The sequence below is a fragment of the Ambystoma mexicanum genome, chromosome 9 (assembly GCF_040938575.1).
Source record: "Ambystoma mexicanum isolate Mex_15411 chromosome 9, UKY_AmexF1_1, whole genome shotgun sequence".
In the NCBI taxonomy this organism is placed as follows: domain Eukaryota; kingdom Metazoa; phylum Chordata; class Amphibia; order Caudata; family Ambystomatidae; genus Ambystoma; species Ambystoma mexicanum.
Genome location: NC_090931.1, coordinates 329,358,581 through 329,376,553, shown reverse-complemented (window position 1 = coordinate 329,376,553; position 17,973 = coordinate 329,358,581). Strand labels below are relative to the sequence as shown.

The 17,973-nt window shown below is 47.2% G+C and overlaps 1 protein-coding gene across 6 annotated transcripts in view; it reads right to left on the bottom strand.

Annotated features, from left to right (window-relative positions):
- GTF2IRD1 (GTF2I repeat domain containing 1) overlaps nucleotides 1-2,788 on the bottom strand; it is a 1,038,761-nt gene extending 1,035,973 nt beyond the window's left edge. For all 6 annotated transcript variants that reach the window (XR_011274579.1, XM_069614744.1, XM_069614746.1 and 3 more), the window contains exon 1: nucleotides 2,662-2,788. The gene's annotated coding sequence lies outside the window, so the exon portion shown is untranslated. The remainder of the gene's footprint in view (nucleotides 1-2,661) is intronic.
- Nucleotides 2,789-17,973: the final 15,185 nt, after the last annotated feature.

Here is a 17,973-nt window from a genome sequence, read left to right as displayed (position 1 = left end):
TTTCCATTGCGTCTATTGGAAAAACCACTGATTTTGGGACCACCCCTATAACTTTGCCCCCCCTGCCCAAAACCTCACCAAACTTTGCAGAATCCATCTGACGGGCCATATTCATGTTTTGCAAAGTTTCGTGAGGATTCGTCAATGAGATGGTAAAGTTATAAACTGCCCAAAAAGTTTTCGTCCTATGAGTTGTGCAACTTAACCATAACTACAGGGTCGCTACCGCAGACCCTGTAATATATATAAAATATTGCTGAATTGCATTCTGGTATTTGTGGTCTCCCAGTCAAGATGGGGGAGCACTGCCACAATTGTACACTTTTTGCCTAACATAGTTCTATAAGGATTTATATTTTTGAGTGACACTATGATATATGTACTTTTCAAGTTATCTTTATAAAGAAGAGTATTGTTGAAAGGCAGACATGGGGGTGAGGAGGGGAAATGATGAGAAGGTAAGTAAGTCATGAGTATTTGCCCAGGATGTGGCAGGAGAGGTTGGAATCCTGGACAATGATGCCGTTATTTTCCCCTGATTGTGGCTTCTTTTCACAGCACAAGTAAAGGACACGTGGGTGGACAGCGTAACTTTGTTTCATCGGGTGGATGCAACCCCTTGGGTTTTTTTTAGGATAGCAAGTGTGCTCTTATTTAGCTATCAGGATTTTACTCAGGTTGTCATGTTCCCAGTGCAGATGCTTTCTCACAAGACTACAAACACTTGTCTCATAGTGGGATTTTGTTTTCCTGGGATTATTTCAGTACAGATTGCTGAGTTTAAAAGGTGAGAACTTTGTACTTTGCCAACTTATTCATTGGAACATTTCCTCTCTCAGGTTATTTTCTGTTGTTCAATAATCCAATGCTATTTTGTCTTGCGCACTTTCTTCTAATTGGAACGTCATTTGAACTACATAAGTATATTTCACTTTAAGATATATGTTCACTTTCTGTGCGGATATTCATGGGTGCCACCTTTTTTATATTTTCGCTATGGTGCCAAAAGTACCTGGGCATATGTTATTCCTGCAGCCGGTCATTTTTTTCCCCTTTTCCGTGCTGCTTAAATGCAGTTGGTTGGGGTTGTGCGATGTATCACAACAGTCACCAAGAGGCCGGCCATAAAACAAGGGTCTTTTAGCACGCTGCTTAACCAAAGTGTTTGATCCTTGGCAAATAATGTAATCTCACTCTGCATTGCCTAATTGTGGGTTCTCAAAGCCTGCTATCTTTTATACATAAAAATACCACTGTCAAATCAGGTCAAAATCAGTCTGTGATTAATGAACATCTTTGGGCAATGGTTGCATTTGAGTGGATTTCGAGGTTAACCTCTCAAACCCGGGCATATGCTATTTTTTCAGCCGGTCACGAGATATTGCCCTACTTATGCACGCAATTAAACAATAAAAGTATAGTTTTCAGTTTACACTGGAAAAAAACATCTATCCATGATTGTTTGAAAGGGGCACATGGGGAAACCGCTGATAACCCCAGATTCTTACATTTTAGAAAACACTGGGGGAAAAAAACTCAGAAGTAAAAAAAATAAACACGGAAAACAGGAAATCCTAATTATACCTGCGACTATGTAAAAAAAAGTCATTAAAAAGTTTATAGTAATTTTAACATATAGTGAGGTCAGGGACTAGTGGTCTGGTAGTATTTTAAAATAGACAGTGTGCACAGCTGAAGGCCATGGCTAGTGATAAGGTAGTGATTTAAAAAATACAGTGGAAAAAGCCGTGGTCACTGGCCATGCCTGAAGGCCACGGCCACAGGCGTGGAAACAATCTATGCAGTAACAAAACCCTTGAAATTCAATTAAAAACCTTTAATTAACGAGTTATGGTAAGAAACATATCACAACAAAACCCCTGAAATGCAACGCATTGGGCCACTCACGACCAATTTATTTTCGTGCGTCCACTGTGGCTTGGAAATGGCATTGCAATGAACAAACCCAAGAAATAGTGCAATAAATATGCGCAATGAATTGATACAAATGACAGGTGAACAATCACGGCCTATGCACTATGGGTCCGCTTTCCCCTGCACGCAGCCAAGTAGAGGTTATTATGTGTGCACCTAGGTACACAAACAGGCACCTATACCAGCATAAATATCGCCCTACTTCCTGTTTCTCTCAAGCAAGCTATGCCTGGTGAGGAGGGGCGCGTACAGTACAGCAGAAAGTCCATACAAGATCGTCAAAACTGCACTTGAGGGAAACCGGATGCAAACATATAACGCGGCTCAGTAGCCTAAAGAATGCGCCCGGAAGAGCGAGCGAGCAGAGGCGGACGTGCCTGCGCCCCGTGTGATCACCGAAACGCACTGCGCCCTGATCTCCTTCTCACAGGCAGCAAAACAATTCTATCTAGCGCCGAATCTGCGGTCCACCGCCCTGTGGGGAGGCGGGGGGAGGTGCAGGGGGGTTAGGAACACCCTTCCCTGCCCCCTCTCCTTTGGAGCGGCACCAGCCCTCTGAGATCCCCAATCGCCTCCCTTTTAAATTATAATCCGGGATCATGTCAACTCTGTAACCTTCCCGAGTCACGTGTCCCCGGGACTGGATCCCCTCTTAAAATCAGACAATAAACGCAACAACGAGACAGCAAGGCGAAAATAAAAAAAGGCAGAAAAGTTTCCTCTTACCCAAAGGGATGGCAGCACTTTGTGTACAGACTCCCCAGTCCAGATCTGAGGCTCCTTGCACCAGTTAATCTGGGAGAAAGGAAGGCAGGGGGGAGGAGGGAGAGGGGGGGTGGTGCCCAGGGGGGTATAATTTCTTCAGAGATCAGCAACCATTTCTGCCCGATCCGCAGTGCAAGTGAGCCATTGATTTCATGCTGGAGTCACCCCCCAAGATCCTGTTAGTGGGGTGAGGGAAAGGGGGGAGGGGTAATAATTTGCCGTCTGCCCCTACCACAGCCCCCCCTTTTCCTATTGCAGGGGAGTCTCTCTTTGTTCTGTAATCCCAGTAAGATTGAAAGCCATTCGCCCCGTCTCTAATCCCAGCCCAACTCAACAACAACATCTATTGGCTGTAATTTACATACAGGATTAGCAAACCAGCTCCAGGGAAGGGTAAAAAAAATCGAAGAAAAAAGGAGGAGAGCTGTCTATTTTTATAACTCGCAAATAGTCGAGTGTGACAAATAATAAGCGGGCGGGGTTTACAGCAGACGCTATATTGCATTTACGGTAATTGACCCGTTTCTTGCTCGCCTCGGCGCTGTTTTACTCTTTGACGTTTGACTCGAATGTGCTGCTGTGGTGTCAGATTATTAGAGATTACAGAGACAGGGCTCTGCGGAAACCACAGGGGGAAGGCGGGGAGCGCCGAGCTTCGCAGCCATAGGTGGCTCCAGAAAGGGGGCCGGATGGGGACGGCCGCGGCGGCGGGCAGGCTAGGCTTTCCAAGCAGAGGGAGGCTCGGGCTCTGTGGGTGGATTGTGCGGCGGAGCTCTACAGCACCCATTGAGCCTGAACAGCACCCCTGCACACTGCTCTCCAGAGACCAAACGAAAGTGCTTCTCGATATTACAGGGTGCGTTTAAATTAATCCCGGCCTATGGCCCCCACCACGCATGAACCCAAAGCAGCATTCAATAGAGGCTACAAGACTTGCATCACCCCCCAACACAATGCTTTTGAAAGGGCTTACCATATATTCATAGAAAGCGCAATTCTCGCGTATTGCGCTCCCTAGAGATGAATCGAAAACACCCCCAATTTAGAAAGGCAGCAATCTCTGGTATACTACCATGTAAAGTACCAGGGACCTCTGATAATGGGAGCTGATATGTTGCCCTCTAAAATGTACCCCAAATGTTGGGAGGTGGCCCCCGGCCTCAGGACACCCAGTTGAATATTGCTGCTTTGGTATGGGTGAGGCAGGCAGTGCTCAAGTGGACTCCCCATAGCGATACACCCAAATTGTCCCAACACATAAATTGCTCGGCCTGGCGGCTCCCTAATGTACTGAACCCTTAGAGATGGACCATAGGCACCCAAACATTCCATACTGCACATTACCTTCAAGTTAATGTCTTGATTTATAGAGGGACTGAATCCCGCTGTAATGTACCCTGAGCCTGTACTGTCCCCAGAGCTAAACCCAAAGTGTCCATAATACTAGGCGAACTGTATGTCTCCTTCAATGCACTGCGCCCCAGAAATGAAACCAATGCACCTCTAATATTAATGGCCGAGCATAGAACACCAGGATTGTATTGCCTCCATAGAAGAAACCAAAACGCCTCTAGTGTAAAAGGCTGTGCCTTGCTCTGAAATGTTGGAACCCTCTAGAGATGCACCCAACCCCCCTGTTGCCACCTCAATATATGAGGCTGCGCCTGACAGCACCCAGGATACTCCAGTCAAGACATGAACCCCTAATACTCAAAGCAGAGCCTCGCCGCATCCTCTGGGCACTTCCCAACAGAGAGGGATTAACCCAAGGTGCCTCTGATATTGGAGAATGAGACTAAAACTATCCCCTGGCATATTGGCCTCTAAACTCTAAAAACAATGTGACACATCCGAAGGTCCAATGCCAAGTCTGATGGTATGCCCCCCACCCCTCAGTCAAGTTACGGTCGCATAGAGAAGAAGCTACTGCACCATGTTATGATGCCAGAAGCAAGCCTGACCCAGAAGAATAAAAGCCAGTTTCTTACATAAGTGGCAGTAGCGGACAGCACCCATGAGGTACTGTTCTCTGGACGGGAAGCCACGTACTCCATCGTATTAGAGTCTGAGCTTTAAAATACCCATGATAAACAGATCACCACAATTGACCCAAACACACATCATACTATTAGCAGGGCACAACATTTGCACTCGCCAGTGATACTTGACTCTTGCTGAGCAAAACATGGTGTGCTGTCTGTATCAGTGGTCGAAGTGTACGAAAAGAAGTAGTGGAACTATGTTTCCTGCTGGCCTGCACCCTCTCTCCACAAACCCCATCACCACGCCTCCTCCCACACACAATACAAACCCCTAAACACATGCGCCTGCTGTTTAAGAGAATAGGTACAGTGCACTGAAAGTGCAAGTTTCAACTTCTTCCTAAACTTTTATTTTAAAACAAAAACATTCCGGAACGGTTTCTTTTAAAAATAAAAGTATACGAACAGTAAAACTTAATTCAAAAAAGTAGAGGAGCACCGCTCCCGACCGCTCCGCTCTCTTCGACCACTGGTCTGTATGTATAGAATTGACGTGGCCAGTGACTTCTTTTGCGGCTGGCTAGTAGCTGGCAACTTGAATTTTTGCTCCCTGCTATATTAGAGTCGGACTTTAAAAACACTGGGATCTACCACCCTTTAAAATGCATCAAGGACTACCTCTCTCCCGTTATTAGAGCTTGCGTCTCTCAGACCCCTCACTATACTCGCCCACATATTACACATTTCTAGGAGAAATGCCCTCACGCCTAGAATGCTAGTTTTTACATTCGATCATTTAGAAACTTCAAGGCCTAAGAATGATTACTGTATTCCATTGTTCCCTTCCCGCCTTGAAGCGCTTTGAAGCACTCCACCTGTGTATAAGCGCTGTATAAATAAACAATTACCATTTACCACTTGACCATCTAATATTAGTAACTGAGCCTGACCGTGCCCACGGTGTGCCTCTAGAGATGAATGCACAGCACCCAGATATTTGTGGCTATTGCGTAGTGCACCCCTGATAAACAGTGACAGAACTATAGCCAAAGCACCTACATTAGCGTCTGAAAGAACCCTCCACTTCCACATCAGTCCAAGGCTCACCGAATTATAGGGTCCAAGTTGGGCAGCAACCAGTATTGTTCTGCGCTTAGAGATGAACCGCTCCCCCATTCCAGGCTTCAACGGACAGTTTTTCTAGATATACCCCCTCTAGAAATGTACCAAGTAACCAGAGTAGGTCAGAGTATGAGGCGAACTGGATCCCTGAGCCACCGTTTCCCCCCAAAAAAAACAAAAAAACACTAACAGACCCCGAGTCTGTCAGTATACCCTGATGTAATGCCCTTAGAAAGAAAGCAGAGGGTTTCCTCCCATAATATTAAAGGCCAAACTGAAGGTACCAAATAATAATATAAAATATTAAGGGCGACTATGTCCCTTTTGTACTGGCTACCGGAGATGAACCCAAGCCACTGAGAAAAATAGGTAATGAGCATATCGGCATTCATACAAAACATCACCAGAAATAAACTCAAGTCTGGTGTTGTGACTACAACTGGCTGGAATGGTTTAACAGGGAAAAAAAGACTCAGGGCCTCATCACGAGTTGGGCGGTAAGTTCTAAAAGTGGCAGTAATGGAATTTGCGCTGCCAGTACCGCTCCACTGGCCCACGAGCCAGCGCAAATTTCCGCCAACTGTAAAATCAGCCAGTGCTATTACAGATGGCACTATTACAGCCGGCGCATTCTGCACCGACAACACAAAGCTCAATCACCGCCGCATCACAAGTCTATGTACGGCGGTATTAGCGCCGAAAACTGGTGCTAATACTGCCGAAAGCATGGCGCAATTAGCTCCAGGTGGAGGTAAATGGACACAGGTGCAGAAATGAAGCCACAAGCGACCCCAATCCACTCCAGAGGGCTACATAAGGCACACCCCTTCCCCAAACACTGTTTTCAACATCATGCTGCTGCTCATGCTGTGCCTGGAAGTAGTGAGGCAGGCCAACCAGGCCAGGTCACAGGGAGTACAGGGTGGGTAGAAGGAGGTGTAGGAGAGCCCAAGCAAGGCGTGCACCAATCCCCAGGGACACGGCCTCACCCTGGACCCTCACTGACAGCCAGTTGGTCACCCTGTACCGCCTCAACAGGGAGACCATAACTGAGCTGCTCACCACAATATAGGACGACATAGGGAGCAGAGTTAACATCCGGACAGCTGTGCCCCCACTGGTGAAGCTAGTGTTCGTCCTACAGTTCCACAGAACTGGCACCTTTCAGCACTCCGTGGCCATGATGCATGGCATGGTACAGACCACATTCTGTGCAGTGTTGGCCCAGGTGCTGGAAGCACTCCTGCGGCATGTACAACACCACATCTTACTGCCTACCACCCCAGCCCAGGTCAACGCCATGGAGGCACAGGTCTATGCTGTAGCCCAAATGCCAAATGTGATCGCAGTCATGGACTGTATCCATGTTACGTTGGTGGACCCCAGGCCCACGAAAAATTGTACCCCAACCGGAAGCACCACCACTCCCTGAATGTGCAGGTGACCTGTGACCCCAATCTGTTCGTCACCCACTGCTGTGCCTGTTATCCTGGTTCCACCCACGATTCCATGGTCCTACGAAACAGCACACTGCTAGGATACATGGAGAGGCACAGAGGACAATGGACGTGGAAAGTGGGTGAGGAAAATTGCCTGCACGCATGTGCTGCGAAGCACCTGACCAAATGGAGTTGATGCAAATAACTACACAAAGCATGGCCTGATAAGCGAATGCAGAAGTCATACCTGACCACCTCCCACACCAATGTCACAGTGCAGCCCAGGGAGCATGCACATGTCAGACATACCTAGATGGATAAGCTGATGAACACCTACAGTAGCAACTCCATACACAAACATTACTACAGGCACCACAATGCAACATGCACAATCCAAAGTAATGAAAGCAAATTGCCACATCGCATCACATAGCATCAACCCTGCCAGTACCACAGCCATGTACCCATTTGCGCCCAGCCCGCAATGCTGCCTGGCTGGCCCCAGAAGCCTTGTTAGGGCCAATAGGAAACCCAACTTGTCACATACATGAGAGAAATATACTGCCACTAAACGGCCATCATGTCAGCTGCACATGTCACTGACAGACACCTTACTTAACATCTGCTGCAAGGGAACAGGGTGCATGTGAAGTAAAGATAATGCATGATACGAGTGACACCGCATGCACAGACATTATATAGACGCATGCCACGAAATGAAACCCCATATGCATGCACATGATGCCCATTGCCCTGATACTGTGTAAGGCCACCCCCACACATTATACTGTGACTAATGGCTGTACCTCCCCCATGCCGTTGACTCTGGTTACTCGCAGCCGCCCTGTCCAATGACCCCTGTGCGTGATCCACAGACACCACAGGATATTGCCTACAACCATGCTCACAGCAGCACCCATGTGTGCATTGAGTGTACCTTCGGCCTCATGAAGTCACGTTTCTGCTGCCTCGACCAAACTGGTGGAGCCCTGATGTACGCTCTGAAGAAAGTGGGTAGAATAGTGCTTGTGTGTGCCATGCTGAACAATATCTGTCTAAGGAGAAATGTACTGCTACCCCCCCCCCACCCTCCGACCTGGAAATGCCGCCCCCAAAGGATGAGGATGCAGTGCCTGTGGCAGAGGCAACTGCATGCATTTCCAGAGATGATGTGGGGGTTGGGAGACTGGCTCACCGATCACAGCAGGGCCCCTGTGTCCATTGAATGTACCTTTGGCCTCCTGAAGGCATGTTTCCGCTGCCTTGACCCTACTGGTGGAGCCCTGATGTACGCTACGAAGAAAGTGGTTAGAATAGTGCTTGTATGTGCCATGCTGAACAATATCTGCCTACGGAGAAATTGTCTGCTACCTCCTATTGTGGACATGCTGCCCCCAGAGGATGAGGATGCAGTGCCTGTGGCATAGGTAACTGCACGCATTGTCAGAGATGACGTGAGGGATGGAAGACTAGCTCTTCTGAAACATTCACATGGCACAAGCTATGCACAACTGTGTGACACTCACCTCTATTAATAAACACGACAATGACACAATCAGGAATGTCCTCACATTGATGAAGTCCAACAGTTTTAGTTAAATGATGTGCACTAACTATCCCCTCCCACCGCCAACTCCGCAGAACATTATCCCCCCTCTCCCCTCCCACCACCAACTCCCCAGCACACTATCCCCCCTCTCATCTCCCACCACCAACTCCCTAGCACACTATACCTCCTCCCCCTCCCACCACCAACTCCCCAGTACACTATGCCCCCTCCCACCACCAACTCCCCAGCACACTATCACCCCTCCCACCACAACTCCCCAGAACACTATCCCACCTCCCCTTCCCACCACCAACTCCCCAGCACGGTCACTCTGGGCAAAATGTGTCTCAGCGTTATTTCCACCCATGCCAGACCCTGGTGATCTGGGACCCAAATGGCGCTGGGACCAGCGCCTGGGTTTGCTCGGCTGTGACCCCTCAGTGGATGTTGTGGAATTTGAGGGTATTGACCCTATCCCCCGGATGTGATGTAGTGTGACCTCGATGCTCTGACGAATGACCTCTGCAAGGGCCAAGACCCCTTCAGTCATCATCCTGACTCATACACAGTCAGTGCGACAGTACTGGCAGCTGCCTCTGCCCGGTTTCTGTGCATTTCTCTCACCATCCTGCGGGTGGCCCCTTGCAGGTAATCGCGGATTACCTGGAGGTGTTCCGAATGGGTGTTTCCAATGGCCTCCATCTTCAATAGCTGCTTCTCGATTTCATCCAGCCTCTGTAGGATGGTGTTGCTTGGTGGTGTGTGCTGAATGGGCGTGGGGCTGTGCAGTGGCTCTGGGCTGTAGGCTGGTGAGTCATAGGTTGGCGTGTCCACATCCGGCTCAGGTGTGTGCGCATGCGAGTGGTGGTGAGGGCTCTCAAGGGTTTGTGTCCATTCTTCATGCTTTGACTCTAGGCTGGTGTCCCCATGTGGCTCGACAGTGGCCCAGCCAGGAGGTGTGGCCTCTGTGTCGGGCACTGCAGCGGCGGGAGAGGGTGCAGTGGGCTTGGAGGTGCTCTCGGTGGCCTGCGGTGCTGCCGTAGGGCCCGCAGTGCCACCTGCAGGCTTGACCTTTATGGGTCGAGTTGTATTACAGTGGTCGATGCGCCTCGGTGTAGCTTGTGTGCACCTTTATGGGGTGGGGGTGGTGGTTGCTGACCTTGCGGGACTGGTGGCGCCACTTCCAGGTGGGCCGTCCCCTTCATCCTCCTCCGATGCCTCTAGTGATGCGTGAGTGCCTGTAGGGGACATAGGGCATTTCGTCAGGTATGGTTATTCCACGTGTGTTGGCATGCAAGACACATTTGCTATGGTACAGAGTGGGACATCACACATTTGGGCAGATGGGCATGGTTGGTCAGGGGACATTGCATATGGGCACAGCATTGTGATGATGGTTGCTGCGATGTGTGTGTGGCACATGGCCAGGTTGCTTTTGGCCTGTGTGTGGGGAGGGCAAGGTGTCCTTGCTGGGGCAGGTGATGTATAGCATGTATGCTTGTGGTCCTTCATGCCCCCACATCCACTCTTCAGGTGGCACAAACCCTGTGGGAGTGGGTGTGATGGCTTCATCTATGGCACTGCCATGGCTCTATGGGGTGTTGCTGTGCAGCCAGCAGACTAACTATGTGGTGTACAGTGATTGGCAAGCTGCGCCCATGTGGGTGTAGGGGGACATGTACTTCCATGTGGCTCATCTGCCACGAACTGCTGACACAACGCGCATCCGAAATTCAAATCGGATGATGCCTTTCACAGCACGCTTGGCTGTTTTCAGCGTTTTACAGCTTATTTCGAGCTAAAATTACATCAACATCGGTGGTACATAAGGCAGTAGTTGTTCGAGCACTTGAATAATTCCGGGTCCTTGCTCGAGATTTAGAATTCTCTTGAATTCTTTTCCAGTTATACTTGCGGGTCTGACCATCAAGAGCATATAATAATGGAAGTCAGACATTGTCCTAGTTGTTTTCAAACGTCGAAACCGGTAGAGAAGAACATCCGGGGATGGGAATTGTCATTTTCTGTTGAATGCACCCACTCCGTGGAATAGAACACATCTTGGACAATTATTGTGTTGATACACATTCAATATGGATGAAATGAAATGATAAAGACTATGTGGGGCTAACTAATGAAGTGCTGCTATATATATGTGATTGAATGAGGCTGATTGACATGAGTTGCAAATTATGGTTTGATTGTTGAGGAATGATGGTTGTGTTAGGTTGTTTTATAATCTGGTGTATTATGCTCTCCTGCAATATTTATGTAATTTAATGTGTGCATTAATTGATGATTAATTCATTGTGGAAAATAATGTATCTTAGCAAATACATTTTGATACCTTTATAAATTAAAAAACAACCTCTGGACAATTTTTCAGTATACTTCATCTGCCATACCAACATGGGCGAGCCAACTGGGCCCGCAACATGGTGGTGTGACTGCTGCACGGTGTCGTGGGTACTCACGCACCACAATCCAGCTGGTACAAGGTGCACTAGCAGGGGTATGGTGTGCATGGCACTTGAATAGGTCACTTGCCACTCCTTTACATGCTGTTATGCTCAGGGGTGCCCTTGGTGCCCTGCCCTGGCTGCTGTGAAGGGTGGCTGATGTGGCACTTCGTCACTTCACCCTGATTGGCCTGCGCAGCTGCTGCGTATGCTGACAAGTGTCTATGTCCACTTGAGCGTCTTGTTCTAGACTGACATTTGTGCATGGACTTGTGCTCGGGGAGGTTTAGGGGGAATGACTCACCTCCTGGCTGCTGGCACCCACCTCCAACTCCCTCAATGCCCTCCATGTCAAGGACTGAGCTGCACTTCTCTTCCCAGGCAGTCAGGACCAGTGGTTCGACAGTACCACCTCCAGTTGCCAGGGACTCCTGGCGGTGTTGGGACAAGAGTCCACACATCCTGACCCTGAGGTCATTCCAGCACTTTCTACAGTCCTCGCCATCATGGGGTACACTGGACACCGCAGTCACCTTCTGGCTGATGGCATGCCAGATGGCTGTCCTGCACTAGCCTGATGTTTTTCTCTGTCAGTTGCCGTACAGTTCTTCGCAGTGGGCCACAACCTCATCAGTGAGGACTACCAGTTCTCCCTCACTGAACGTGGGTTTCCGTAGAAGCGTACCTGCACTGTTGCTACCAGACCGGCACACTCTGAGTTCTGTGAGCGGCTGCCGCCCGTCCGCCTGGCCCAGGTGCTTCCGTCCTCCTCATTCCTATTGAGTCCTATGGAATCAAATGGGAACGGGGAGTACCATTTTCTAGCACCTGACTTGACGGACCACTGGGGCTGTAATGTCCCATGATTCAGTGAAGACAGGTGCCTGAAAAAATGACAACTCCGGCGGCAGCCGACCGGTTTTACCAGCACGGCTACCGCCAGAGTTGTAATGAGGCCCAATGTCTTTTAGCGGTCATTGGAGGAAATGTTAACAAGAGACACGCTGCATCCTGGGAAACAGAGTAAATCCCATTGTGTAATGAAACTAAAAGCAAGCAAGCAAGTTAAACACTTTGTCTGAGAGTCTGGGTACTTTGCAAGACTGTATATCCAAAGAAAGAGACTAAAACAAAGTGAAATGATGCATTGTGATGGACAGGAAAATTCAAGAAAAGGGGACATGAATTTAAGTGACAGGGAGTCAAAAGGGAAGTTCTCTCATTGTATTGGGCCAATAGGCAGGGCATGTATTTTCGAGGATATATCGATCAATCAGAATTCCTTTTCCAATGCATCTTGCCTTCGATTTTCTGACATTTACACATGCGAAACTCAGGTGTCAGAAACTGCCATCTTGTGATAATCTTATCCGTTGATCCATTGCCCTAAGTTCAAGTGCCCTTGAGGCAGTAAATCAGATCACCCGCCCCTCAAGTTGACATCAACATGTCAAACCGATATGCTATGCCTCTTCTCATGGCATTGGTACACAGCGTAGCCAAACGTACCCTGTCATCAACAACGTCATCACGTTATCTAACGCAAAACCCAGAAGATCAACACACATGTACACACGCACATACACCCAGTTAAAGTTTACTCTCTTTTTGCAAAAAGAAGAAAACAACATAACCCTTTTCAATAAATACTCATGGTTGGAAATTTTTCAAGTTGTTACATTTCTTAATTCAATGGAATAAAAGTGTAATACATCCAATGAAACATTCAGTCTTTTGGTGCACACAATCAGTGGCAAAACACAATGTTTAGTACTGGCCATAGTTCGAATTTTTGGGTCAATTGTCCGTTCATCGATACAAAGTACTTCAATTGTGAAAGTCAAAGTTTTGTGGAGTACAATATAATTCAATTGTATTCCATCATTGATTTTCTGTCGAAGCAGATGGCGTTCCGGTGTGGAAAAATAAAGGTTTTATTACACATCGACAAGAAAACGTTGATATTCGCATGTCTTCATTGAGTAAACACTGACACGTTGGTTCAGATGGCGGCTGCAAATGGGCATACTTGGGTAGGTTGATCGTCACAGAAGATACTAATCATTGTTCCATTCGTGATGGTGAAATTCCAATTCTGGTGTAACAACCCATCGATGGGCAGATGATTGCTGTGACATATCTACATCTTGATGACATAATTATGTACATTTGAGAAATGGAAAATATATTTTAGTACCTTTTCTTTATACGTTATACTTCTATTAAAATAATGGGCTGTCTTTGCCTCAACTTGAATATCAATGTGGCACTTCGTTTCTCGTCAAGCAACCATTTGCATAAATATTATTGTAATACCATCAATTTAGCTAACACGATTTGTAAACTTTCAATTTTTAGCAACGTCAAATGAAGTTTGTCCTTGTTCAACAGCTCATACGAATAGAAACGTTATTTTCATCCGTTCAGTTTCTTTTAATTGCATCTTATCTTTTCTTTGATGTTATTTGATAGATTCTATCCTTGCAATTTGTACTAAGAGGAATTCAGGGACAAATTACAAAGCGACTCCGTATTGTATACTAACATTTCCAAGGTCATGGTAGGTTTCGTTTTCGGCTTTATCGCAGAATAGAAACATATTATGTTCCTATTACAATAGTGCTCTCTACAGGAAAAATATGAAAATATATTTACTCTTCAAAATCACATCATATTTTGTTTCAACGTTACTATCAATATACACATTCTTAAACCAAGTTGAATTATTATTATTTTATCAAGTCTACATGCACACATGGGAGTGTTCTGGTTTTTCATCTGGTCAGCCACTTTTAAGCTCCAAATATATTCTGACTTGTTTTCACTGTCAATTTGATTTGGGTAAAATGAATAAAGACTAACATTTTTAAACCCAATTGAAAGAGTGTCCTATACTAACAACTAGAATTCAATAAGATGTTTACTGTGCTTTGAATAAAATAGTAACGGTTCACAATATACCTCCACCACCCCCACCCTGGCGTCCGGCTATAGGCCCAGGTAGCTGTGCTGGCATCATCTTTATGGAAAAAGCCAGCATCTAACGGGAGGGGAATGCACTTACGTGCCGATACCTTGGCACCAAAATGTGCACAGTACTGTCTTTCTGCTGTGGCTGTTGGGGATAGAGAGCAGGGTCCAATGTTGCATTTGTATAGCGCCAACTTCCATTGGTATGGCATCGAAGCGATGTGTGGAACAGAGGACCGTTGTCCGAGAAGTGAGATGTGAAGGAAGGATTTTTAAAATATGTGTGTCGATGTTTTGCATGCACCAGGGTAGATCATACCGAAGGTAGATCATAAAAAAGTAGATAATATGTCTGTAACCAGTGCTGAGTTGCCTCCAGACTTTGTACGCTCATACAAATGAAAAATAAATAAATAAAATAAAAATAAATAGATAGGGAGTGCCTTGGTCCCTACTAGCAGCCCATAGATATCAGATGAGAGGATGGTGTCCATGACAGATTGTCAGGGGAGTAGGAGAGTCAGGACACTGATTATGTGAACAGCTGTACGGAATTGGTTCATGGGACTCAACTGTACTTTATTGGTGGTGGAGATGTGTGTCTCAGTGGGTCAAGTCGAGCAGTTTATATTGCAGTATTGAGGTAGGTGGGCCGTGCCCCGGGCAGAATACAGCTATGTTCCGTTGTAATTGAGTGCTTGATGTTCCAGCGAAGCAAGACTGACACCAAGTTAGATACAGGCTTGCAGAGCTTATCATAAGGCCTGACTGAGATGCCTTCCATGGGGCGCCATGTCCCGCCTTGTCTTCTCCTCAGGTGTCCCTGCATTCCTGTCAGGGGTGGGTAATAGTTTGCCAAGGAGATGTTCTTAGTATGTGAGGATGCTGAAGGGAAGAGCCAGGTCTGGAGAGCATTCAAATTCAATTGTGAGACCCACACCATGGAACCTAAGGAAAGAAGACACAAGTATGGCAGTTCAAACAACAACAAAATTCAATTGTGAGATGCACAGCCTGGACTCTAAGTGAGGGAAATGCAATTATGGCCATGCAGAACAACAACAAAAATTCAAATGTGAGACACAAACCCATTGGGCAGATTCAGAGGAGCAATCTAGCTGTGGAGGCCAGTCCAGCAATGTAGGTGCGTCAAGCACAAACATTGGCTTTTGGGGTTGGCATTCTTGGTGATAGTTTTGAAGGATGCCAGCTGTAGGGCTTCTGCTCTGGGTGGTGGGGAGGCAGGATGTGAGCTAGGGGTATTGTGCTCTGGCTCTTGGCAGTGTTGGGTCATTTGAGTTTGTACTTCTAGAGCTTTATCCTACATATTGTGACTCTACCAACCATATAATGGCATTATTGTTGTATTTGAGGCTAGACTTGGCATTACATATGGTGAAAGACTCAATACTTCAGACATACAGAGAGACAGACAGACATACAGACATAGGGCCTCATTATGATACTGGCAGTAGCCATGCCGGTATCATTTTTTTTCCGGCACCCAGGGATTGGGGGCCCACCTTCCCATTATCATTAAAGTTAAAGTACTCTTTGGCCTCCACGAGCAAAGCTTGTGCTACTTCGTTATCTTTGAGAAGGAAGTCATTGCACATTCACCTCCCCTTGGGCCTCCCTGCCGCCCAATCACACACCACGAATTTCACTAGATCGTGGTCTGACCACGGAACTGTGCGACTTGAGAGCTTGAGGACTGGCCCTTAAGTGCGACATCACTCAATATCATGTCAATTCCTGAGTATGAATTGTGAACCAGGGAGCAAAACGTAAAGAGTCTGGTTCCCCTATCTGTTTCCCTCTGGGCGTTGGACAGCCTGAGCTCCTCATTCACTCTCCAAAGTCTCTCCGAAAGGTTCTCACTCGGTCTAGTTCCCTCCCCTGATCCTGAATTAGAGCGATCCTTGACAAGGTCAAGGACCATATTAAAATTGCCCCCCACCACCAGGGAACCATCCACAAAGAGCTTCAGCTTGTCCCCCATTTCCTCCCAAAACTGTACCTGACCCACATTCGGGCAATATACTGAAACCAACATAAGCAAGGAGCCGGCTAGTGAGCCCTTCACAAATACGTATCTCCCTTCGACATCGATCATCTGTGCCCTCACGTCGAAGGTGAGACGGCTGGAAAGAACGATTGCTACCCCACTTTTTTGAGTTATGGTCGAGGCCCTATATATCGTTCCCACAATGGTTGCCCTTAGGGATGGCTCCTCACCCCATTTCCAATGAGTTTCCTGGACCATCATCACATCCAAGTGAGACCTCCGGAGCCAATAGTTAATTAAATCCCCATAAGATCTCTGACCCTTGTGCACGACCACTGAATGATAGGCCCCTACATCATATCTTCGTATCTGTGTAAAACAACTCAGTTGCTTTCTCACCTAACAGCCTGGACATGCCGTCAGAACTTGATAGCTAATAAAACAACATCTCTGAACTTTCAACTCCCCAACTTCCGCCCTCCCTTCTCCTTGCCACCCCCCCTTAAGCCTCCAGACTAGGTTGGTCATAAAGAGGGACCACCAGTCTGTGGTCAGAGGCAGAACACAACCTTAAATTCAAACAATAAATGGGATGTGGCCCCACCCGATGACTGTACAATTGAAGTAAACCCCCGGCTTCAAACAGTTTCTGTTTCCTCATCCCATACAGGAGAAATTCCTCCCACCACCCAAAGGTCTCCTTACTTGTTAAAGGTCCCCCCCATCCCTTTCAGTGTCACAAAACCCTTTCCCCCTACTTGTACTGATATGGGTAGCCAATCACTGGCAGGTGCCATCTTTGATGTTACGGTAGCTAGGCCCCAAGGTCTGGTTAGACCAGGACCCGAGGTTTAGTGAGATGACACCACACCTGGGGACGCCCAGCCCCCCACACAAAAGTCTAAGGAGACCTTATACTGTACAAGGAATCGGTGTCCACCTGGTCAGCTTCATGGTCCAGAAGGTATATTTAGGGGGTATTACTTTTTCTGAACTTGCGGGAGCCTGGGATTTGATGCTTATTTGACTGTTTAATGCGCCACGTGCCTCCTTTGGTTGGCCTTCTCTCTTCCCACGGCCCTCACCAATTCTTCAGTGAGTCTCTGTATGTCATCCTCAGTGATGAGCTGGTATTTGTATTTGTCGTTTTCGAATATAATCGAAAAGGGGAAGCCCCATCTGTAGTGGATGCCCTTCTACGTCAGCCACTTGGTCAGAGGGGCGCAGAGCTACCGCCTTGTTAGGGTGTAGGATGGAAAGTCTTGAAAGACAGTGATCTTAGCCTCTCCTTGGATTACTGGGCCCTTCTGACGAGCCTTGTCTAGAATCCTCAACTTCTCAGGATAATGGTGAAAGGGAGCGAGCACCGATCTCGGACCTTTGGCTACCCAGCTCACTCTGTGGACTCCGTCAACTTTCAACTCAACTGTCAAATCGTCGCCGAACAGGGCCTTTGCCACTTCATGAATCGCTCTCCTGAGGTCCCTCTCTGTCTCTCTCTCCCTCTTTTTGGAATACTGAAGAATCAAAGGTTTTTTCTCCTCTCTCTGTTTTCAAAGTCATCTACCTTTAACGTAATTTCTGACTCCCTCTTCTCCAATTCTAATAGTCTCATGTTTATATGTGACTCTAATGTGTCCAAGGAGGATTGATTGTTTTCCACTTGTTGTAGCCTATCATCCATATTTTACACTCTAGGGGTCAATCTGTCCAGCTTTCCACCTATATTGGCTCTCATATCCCT